The following is an 8315-nucleotide window of genomic DNA, read 5'->3' on the forward strand; positions in this document are numbered from 1 at the left end:
TGCTCAGATGGGAAGTGATCTCTCACCAATGACCAAATTTGGGCTCAGTCTGACTGTAGCTCAAGCAACAGGTTCAGGATCAAGTCTGACATGTGTAAGCATATACATGAACTTCCCTAGCCTATATATTCCTTTAAAAAGTATCAGATTATACTGCTGGTTAAAACGAAAAACAAAAATCTAGGAATTTGGATGAGGTTTGAATATCTTCAGCTCTCCTTCCTTTCAGTTACTAACAGTGTCTGAGATGGCTTAGGTGTAGCTGTCTTGCACTGCAGTTCACTCCTTTAAAGTACAAAACAAATAATCCCCCATCCCTGGGGGGAAAGGGAAAGAAGCTGGCAACAGTCCAGGATTTCCCAATGGCTGTTTAAAAACCTAACCATTCCAAAGTAATTCACTTTAATATCATTCATGTTAGGTTTCCATAATTTTGACTGGAAATTACTCCTATCAGAAATTCTCATGATTAAAGAATGCAATATAAATAAACTGGCATCTAACTGTATAGCATTGCTATACCCAAAGACACATTCTAGTCATAAAAACTGTCCTAAATACTTTTGTACGATTTGATTGTTTTCTTGTTCTGAAAAGTGTGTGTACTGTAGAAATTAACCTTAACAGCATAGTGGAACAAGTAATCATGCAGCAAGAGCTGCTACAATTGTGGGAGTATTTTTAAAAATATCACACACACTGGATTAAAACCATACCTTCACACTATTCTGTAGAAATGTCAAGTAGTATTACTTGTTGAGGTTATTTCGGTGATGGGAGTCTCTAAGCACTAATGAAATATTAGCAATTGAGTATACTGTATACTTTTTAATGCTTCTGTTTCAAAAATAATTGATTACATTTTTAACTTCGAAGTCCCTCTTCCTTTTCCACAGAACTTACCAAAGCTCAAGTGGTTGTCTTTTTAACTATCAAGCGTCCTCCACTTTGTCTCCAGATGCTCCACTTATAAAAGCTGCACAAAGTAGAGGTGCATAGTGGCTTATTTCAGTTCATCTTGTATTTTTTTCCCTTCACTGCTGTCCAGTTTTGCCTGCCTGTGCACGTCTCATATTTTAGATGACCCCTCAACACCTGAGATGGAGCAGATGCTCTTTCCAGGACTCTGTGCAGATCTTTTTGTGGAGATAAAGCCTGCAATGAAAACCCTTCAGGAAAAGAGCTCCTCTCAGACTATGAGACAGACAGGGTGCAGCAAAGATTTTGGAGATGATACAAGGCACCATCCAGTGGTAATATAAGTTTTTGGCAGGTCTGATATGTGTGTATTAAAGAGGGAAAGTATACGTATATCTATTTATATCTATGTCTGTATATCTACCTCTATACTCCTCTATCCTCTCTCTATGTATATATCAAAAATGTAACTATAATAGCTCCATTTTTCTTCTATGCTCAGTGTTGTGAGCAGTGTGGAAAACATTGTACTGAACTACTGAACACTAGTATTGCTTTTGCAGTAGGGTATATTGCAAAAAAGAAATCCACAGAATAATATATTTCTGTTGTTGTGGTTTCACCCCAGCCAGCAACCAAGTACCACACAGCTGCTTGCTTACTCCCCCAAAGGCAGGATTGGAGAGAGAATTGGAAGGGTAAAAGCTAGAAAACTCCTGGGTTGAGATAAAAACAGTTTAATAGGGAAAGAAAAGCCATGCACATAAGCAAAGCAAAACAAGGAATTCATTCACTATTTCCCATTGCAGGCAGGTGTTCAGCCATTTCCAGGACAGCAGGGCCCCATTGCATGTAATGGTTACCTGAAGGACAAACACCATCACTCAAATGTGCCCTCCTTCCTCCTTCTTCCCTGCACCTTCTATACTGAGCATGTTGTCACATGGTATGGAATATCCCTTTGGTCGGTTGGGGTTGCCTGTTCCAGCTGTATCTTCTCCCAGCCTTCCATGCACCCCAAATCCCCCAAATTCCTTGCCAATGTGGAAGTATGAAAAGCAGAAAAGGCCTTGGCCCTGTGTAAGTGCTGCTCAGCAATAACAAAAATATCTCTATATTATCAACCAGCCCTGTGTTCAGCAACATGTTTTGGAGGAATTATTATGATTACATGGACTGCATTTTTCTGTAGAACCTTATATGTTGAAGAATTCTTAGTGCATAAAGAGTTAAATGAGCTATACAAATGTATAAATGCCAAAGATATCAGGAAACTGGGATTAAATGACTAAAAATACAAGCACTCATATTGCCATTTCTACTCTAGACATTGCATGAACTCCAGTGACCAATACTGGCGTTGGCTACCAGTGTCTGTTTTTAAACTGTTTCCTGCTTCTCTTCTGTGAGACTTTATTTCAATTTGTCTTCTATGTGCGTCTTTTTACTCACCTCCCTGCCATACATATTAACATACATGTTAATGTCATAGAAGTTAACGTCTATGTCATAGACATGAAAGGGAAAATTACAAAAGCAGCAGGAACAATCTCAGGAATGCAGAAAAAAATAGATATTGTTCAATAAAGCATGACAAAGTGTTTCTGAGTATGCATAGTTAGGTTTTCCCATTTGCAAGTATAAAATTTTTATAACAGAGAATTGTCAGGAGGTGGAAAAAAGGAGTCAGAGAAGTTGGGGGGTACTAACCATTGTTAAAAGCAATAGGACAGAGGCTATAGAAAGAAATAAAACATGGGGGTTTTGGCACTTATTGGCCTTCCCTTTTTAAGGGTCTGTGGTCAACGGTATTGGAGGCTGCAGTCAGGGGGATGGAGAAGCCGTAGCAATGACACAAAACAGTTCTCAGCCAGGCTGATGCCAAGCCTGCTCAACACTCTCGACAGACTTAATTATCCAGCCAGGAAAGCAAACTTTATAAGGGAATAGATTAAGTTTATAAGGGATGGTTTTACACCTTGTGGAAAAGGACAACACATCATATTTCACACACTGCCTGCTGTGTCATCTAGCTGGAAAATGACAGCTGCTTAGATTGTAAAATCCCCATTTAAAAAGAGACTAGACTGGTATCAATCACAGTAGGCAATTTCCTTCATTCTTCAAGTAGACAATGCACATACAAATACTATAGAGACAGTTCAAATTCAATGGAAGGGTTATCCAATTTAGATTATATGTTACTCATGCAATCATCTTTTAACACACTTCCAAAGACACAAATCTGTCTAAAGGATAAAAGAACAGTTGAATACCACCTTGTTTTTCTGCAAGATAGAGTCTTCTACCCTATTTTTAACACAAACACAAAGCAACAGCTAGTTTGTCTTTGCCCTGTACTTAATTTCTGTACAATTACTTGACAGCAATATATCAAGATGCATGCATAATCTCTTGTCTCATCTACAGTCCCAGTCATCTAGAAAACTGTAGAGCTAGACTCAGAAATACATTGTAGATTTTCTTTTGGGGCAACATAAACCATTTTTAAATTACAATGTCCCAGTCAATGAGTTTCTAAGGTATGCCAATTTCTTCTGTAGTTCTAACTTTTCTCATTTCACTTAGAACTTGTCTTAGAAAACAAAAAAGGGTTATGTTTATAATTTCTTTTTAACAATAAACTTAATATATAAAAAGTCAAAAATAAAAAAATCTTAGAATATAAAAGTTCATTGATGTCAAAATTTCACTTGTTTTGGGGGAATAAAACTGAGAAAATTTTAATCTGAAAATACAAAACAATACATATACAAGCTTTCTCAATCTCAAATTATTCAAAACTTTGTCTGCCTCTTGTCTTCCAAACAATCAATTAACCACCAGAATTCACTACAAATAACTGATATGTAATAAATATGGAAGTCAGAATACAGACCAGAATCTTTTATCAAAACTTATGTGTAATGTTGCATTGAAAGTAGTGCCTTTCTTCTAATAAAGCATTTCAGTCAATATTTGAATATATGTTAAGCACAGGAGTCTTGAATACTGATGACTAGAATATTGATTAAAATTCTTTTCCAAGGTTAATTTCCTACTGAGACAATGTTAATATGCCACAATTCTTGCCGGAAACTTTAAAGAAACAAGGGGCCAAATCCAAATAAAGATTTTCAGCGATTAAAGTAGAATCTAAAAATGTTACAGGAATTCATATCTAAAATTGTGCTGCAGAACAATAACTCATGAGCTGCTTAATTTAGAACATAAGTTTTTTACAACAAAGTGACTGAAATTCTCAAGTGTTTGCAGATGTATACATTCTCAGATGAAGTATGGCTTAAGAAATGCATCTCATTAGACTCTATCGACTTAATGGCACTGCACCTAAATTCTCAATGGACCAAATTCATCTAGCACACTCACAGAATGAGTACTCTTCCATCCCAGTACAACCAGTCTTGCTCTCTGCAGAGCATAATGCTGCACCTCTGTCCAGAGAGGGGTGAGGTGCCCAGCCAGGGAGTGGCAGCCTCTTGCACCTGTGGGACATTTACTGAAGAAGGAGAAGGTTGGATCTGACTAAATTAGGAAAAGCTGAGGACCTGTGCTTCCCTTTCCATCCAGGTAATTACACACACTAATCTGAAAATGGAGCAGCTCTGATTAGTTCTTTCAAAGAGTTGTTGCTTATATTTGTAGTTTTGGCTGGCTTAGGGTTTCTAGAGCTTGAATTCATGTGGGTTTTATGCAGACAACACTTTAGTCCTTGACTGAACTCCAGAACTGGGCAACAGCTCAGGTGCATCACTGATGAGCATTTCCTAGGACTAGCTACAGTAATGTCACCATTATCATGGAAGGGACTTGGACTCATACTCTGTGTTTGAACAAGGGTGAAGCTTTTTCAGCTAAAATGCCAGTGCAATACTGAAATAACCCAAATCAATATCCAGAACTTAACTAGAAGTAGAAAAAATGAGTGCGAACCAATGGGGTTCCAAACATAGTATCTCAAACCATAGCAGTGGTATGTCATCTTTTTTCCCTCCTTTGTCTCAGGGAAATGAGATCTTATGCCATACAGAGAGGTTGGGGTGAATTTTATGTTTATTATCTTTTGCATGGGCTTATGACCATATCATTTAAAGAGCTGTCAGCTAGGATTGAATTAAAATTTGGATAAGTAGGCTCTATACTACATTGTGATGTATATTGCAGCCCGTATATGCTGGACAGTCCTGCTGAAGCTAATGATGAAGCTCCACATGCATCTCACTGATGGGAAAAATTGCAATAGTTTTTTTAATAATTATTATTCCTGTAGCTGATATAACCTTTAGTTTTGTACGATTTAACAAAACAAAGTGGTTTTTAAACTCAACTGGCAAGGACAGACACACTTGGTAAGAATAGGACAACCTCATGTATAACAGATCCTGAGAAGCTTCTGGTTCATTGCCAAGTCCCCATCATTAAATCACAATTGTAATGGGTCAGGTTAAACAAAGAAGCAAATAAAGAGCAAAACTGAGCAAAACTAAACAAAATCAGATTTTGTGCAAGAATTTATTGTGCTAATAGGTCATTAAAAGCCCACACTGAACATTTAATTCTTTCGATACAAAATAGGAAGCTTAAGCTGTGTCAACACGAAATGTCATGGATTTTCTTGATTTTGTAATGTGGAAAAAACCATTTCTCTAGATTTTTCACCTCTCTCATTCCTCTCAGCATTGGTCAGAGAACAAACTGCTTTGCACAAAATGACCTTATAGGTGATCTTACAAAAACATTAAATCAAAAGCTAAAATCCACTTGATACAATTTGGAAGATTTTTTGAAGACAAAGAGTAGCATTCTCTTGTTTTTCTCTCCAAAACAAGGTAGAAACTGACCTTGACAATTACAGCCTACAGAATTCACTTGTGAAATTCAGAGCAACTGGAAGCTATGCAGCACAAAGACATAAAATGTAGAAAGACATGCTTTTCTTCACACACAGAGCTGTTTCCATCATATCTTTCCTCAAATCACTCGTGACCTGCAATACAGCAAATGAATAGAACCACTGACATCCTGTCTCTTCACCTTGAAGAAATGCCTGTGGGGGGAAGGGGATATGGAGGGAGATTTGCAAAGTTCTTTAGCTGAAAACTGAACTGACAGCTGATTAATTAGCCTTTTTTAATGGGATTTGGGGAATAAAAACAAAGACTTTCATAAAAGGTGAAAAGTATTCTATTCTATTGTTCTGTCTTTGAAAGTTGACTTTTAAAAGCAGCTATGAGTATTAAAATTGTATCTCTATGCAGAGCAATGATTGTGTTCACACTTATCTATGATCATGAGCTGAAAAGTGTTGTTATTTGTACTCAAGACATATGAGCTTTCTGACAAATGCACTAAGCAGGAGCTTTTACTGACTCACTAATTCTCACTGCATTACTATAGGAAATTACCAGGATAAAGATTTGATGGAGGTTATGATTCAAAAAGAATGCAGCCATATTTTCCCAGGTACTGAATTTCACAAACTTTTCAGAGGATTTTTTTATTATTATTTTTCTTGCTTTTAGCTGGTGATGATAGCCCTTGAAGTGAAGTAGGTGAGCAGGTGGAATAGAATATGCATTCAAAAAATCCAACAAAAATGGTCCTGTCACATCTGCCTCATTATCATCTTTACTTCTGAAGCATCTGATGTTTGATTTACATTCTAGGTGGAGCATCTTGGTGCTAAATGAAAGGGAATTTTAGTAAACATCATAGCAGAATCGTCTATATCAATTATCATAGTCATATTAATCATCTCATAAGCAACTGCCAGCAGTTTTGTGTTAGCTCTGAGGCTGTCACGGTCTTGCCTTCAAATGAAAGCAATTAGCTGTTTGCATGCATTCGGTTTGTAAGCTGTCATATAATGATTCATACTGTTGATGTTAATGAAACCTACCTTGTAAAAATAATTTTGATGGCAGACTCTCAGCTGTCATCCCACCCTTCCCATAAATCTCATGCAGTTTGTGTCATTATGAGCATGATGACCTCAGCTATCATGAATTATGCAACCTCCCTGCCCTAGATTATAAGCAGAGATGTTGCATCCCTAGGTTCCACTACCATATTCCTTGATCAGCTGCAGAGTTCAGGCACTTAATCAGGGAATGGTAGCTCCTCCAATAACTGGGCTCAGACATGCAGTCTGACCTGTAGATGTCTCTGGATCCCAGTCACCTCAGTTGGGACACCTAGACATACAGGCTTCTAAGGCTGGAGCCCTGCTCCACTTGCTGGTACAGACCATCACACTGGTCATGACTTTCTAGGTAGGTTGGAAGAAGCAAGTAAGAAGGGCAGCAGGTGGCAATGAAGGGAGGGTGAAGAAAGTGCTTAAAAAATCATCTGAATCTCTTGTACAAGAAAAGGAGATTGTTGTTTGACAGAATAGCAAGATTTTTTTGTTTGTTGTGGTGGAGTGGCTATGTGTAGCGTTGGGAAGATGAGATCATTGGGAATGGGCAGCAAAAGTGTTGGAGTCATCACGGTGTTTTCTACACTATGTGCTACATAACACAGCAATGCGGAAAGTACTTATGGAAAACACTTCGGTAAATCGCTAAAAAAGCCTAAAGATGACTACAATCCTGAGAAAAGTCAAGCACATGCCACCCAAACAGGTGGCCCTGATAGCTAACCTCCTAGAACAGTAAGACAACCGGATCATTAATTTTTGTGACAGTCATATCTGAAAAGTCAAAATGTCCACGGGGAGCATAAACACAGACCTACACAGAAGTATAGTCATTGTCTTCAAATATAAAGAAAGCAAGAGGTTAAAATTTATCACAAGCTGGCAAACAATCTGCAAATCTAGAACAAAACTGCAGTTTTATTTGGACAAACAGCTCTTTCACACCTATTCCTGCTTACATGATCCGCATATGGAGCAGTAGTGACAAATATTATGTTTTCCAGATAATGGAACTTTAGTAATTCTGAAATTGCTATCTGATATCATAAAAACATTCAGTTACTTTTGTTTATGTGGGAACTTAAAATACTATTTATCTAGGTTTCTTTCACTTATGTACACATCAGTTACACAGATTCATAGTTTTGTGTAAAGCATAACACTGTATTGAATATACTTTTTCCCACCATTTTGCTAGCATCCTCTTGTTTTACCAGTTTTTCTTGTCTGTAGGTTTATTTTGTTCAAGGGCCCTTGCTCATGACTACAGCAGCCCAGAAGCTCAACTTCATAGGAATTTTAGAACTGTGAATTAAGTATAATCAAGGTCTGCAAAACTTTTTCTTTTTTCTTCTGTCTTTCTGTCTTTTTGTCTTCCAGTCTTTCTGTCTTTTTTATTGCTTTCATCAAAAACAACTAAAATATTGGTTTCTTGCTATCAAAGATATTCAGAGTTTAA

The sequence above is a fragment of the Manacus candei genome, unplaced genomic scaffold (genome assembly GCF_025592945.1).
Source record: "Manacus candei isolate 608988 ecotype Guabito, Panama unplaced genomic scaffold, ASM2559294v1 h1tg000011l, whole genome shotgun sequence".
Classification (NCBI taxonomy): Eukaryota; Metazoa; Chordata; class Aves; order Passeriformes; family Pipridae; genus Manacus; species Manacus candei.